The sequence below is a fragment of the Carlito syrichta genome, unplaced genomic scaffold (assembly GCF_000164805.1).
Source record: "Carlito syrichta isolate Samal-C Ts95f unplaced genomic scaffold, Tarsius_syrichta-2.0.1 Scaffold86259, whole genome shotgun sequence".
Taxonomy (NCBI): domain Eukaryota; kingdom Metazoa; phylum Chordata; class Mammalia; order Primates; family Tarsiidae; genus Carlito; species Carlito syrichta.
Genome location: NW_007030355.1, coordinates 31428 through 31861, shown reverse-complemented (window position 1 = coordinate 31861; position 434 = coordinate 31428).

Genomic DNA, 434 nt, shown 5'->3' with positions numbered 1-434 from the left:
GGGCTCCGGGGACGGGGACGAGGGCCGGGCCGCGGCTGCCTCGAGTGCGCACCCACGAGAGTCACACGCCGACCCCCGCGCGCTCGGCCCGCGGCGACCCGTGGCCGGGGCGGCGGCGGGAACAGCAGCCGCAGTCTGGGCCCAGCTCCCTGTCATCCTTTTATCTGATCGCCCAAGCTCCAAACCCCAACTCCGACTCCATGGAACCCACGATTTAGTTGAAACGTCGATGACCAGCTCGACTGAAAGCGGTTTCCCTTGGCCAGGGATGGAGGGGCAGACAGGGAGGGGGAGGGAGAGAAAGGCACAGAGAGAACGATAGAAAGAGACAGAGAGTAGAATCGAGCCAAGGAGTGTGACTCGGAGGGGCGGGAGGCCCGGAGCGGAAAACTGGCCTCCTGTCCAAAGCGGGGTGCGCGGCGGCCGGCGGGCGC